The 853-nt window shown below is 30.0% G+C and overlaps 1 protein-coding gene across 3 annotated transcripts in view; it reads left to right on the top strand.

Annotated features, from left to right (window-relative positions):
- LOC102678851 (otoferlin-like) overlaps positions 1 to 853 on the top strand; it is a 19,902-nt gene that overhangs the window by 10,686 nt on the left and 8,363 nt on the right. The gene's annotated exons all lie outside the window — the stretch shown is intronic.

Genomic DNA, 853 nt, shown 5'->3' with positions numbered 1-853 from the left:
AAAAAAAAAAAAAAAAAAAAAATGTATATTCGTCTCATTGAAGAATATAATTCGCATATAAATCTCGATTAATTCATATCTTTTTTCCGAAACAGGAATGTACGATGAAATTCATTCTTTGTTTCTCATCGCATATGTAACGAATTTTAAATATTGATTGAAAATGCAACGAGATGAATAATTATATTTTACGCATGCTTTGTAATATGCATATAATTTCGTGCAACGCATGGACAAAATATCTCGTCGATTGGGGGAAAAAAAAAACAAAATGGCTTCGTAATAATTTATAATACGCGCGAATTAAATGAAAGGAATAAAATTGCCAGGTTAATAAACGTTTGAGCGTAAAAGAATCGAATATAGATTCAAATGAAGAAAGCCATTCTCTCGCGTATCATATCATTTTTCATAATTCATAATATTTCTTTGTATCGCTTATAGCTTTGACTGATGCCGCTTCTGTACCATAAAATATTCATTTCGATTGCACGTAAGATATAAGTTACGTGTATCACAAAAGAAAGAAAAATGTGTAATCCGCTTACTTGCAAGATATCTACGATAGGAAAGCATATTTCGTAGATAGAAATAGCATGTTTTGGAAAGTATCTAAATATCCTTTCGCAATAATGACAAAACCATATTCGTGTTTCATTGCACGTGTACGACAATTCGGCTGACGATTCGAGATTCAATTATTGCGTTTCAAACACGTTCGAGATATTAATTTGATCCATCCAACTCGTTCCATATTTTCATCACATGTATATATGACAAGAGATCAACAATAGGTATAACGTTAACGATTTCATTTGATCAATTCTTTTCTAAACAATTTAATTCTTTTTTA

The sequence above is a fragment of the Apis dorsata genome, unplaced genomic scaffold, assembly GCF_000469605.1.
Source record: "Apis dorsata unplaced genomic scaffold, Apis dorsata 1.3 scaffold_315, whole genome shotgun sequence".
NCBI lineage: Eukaryota > Metazoa > Arthropoda > Insecta > Hymenoptera > Apidae > Apis > Apis dorsata.
Note: the sequence above shows the minus strand (reverse complement) of the source record. Positions and strands in the feature narration are given on the sequence as shown.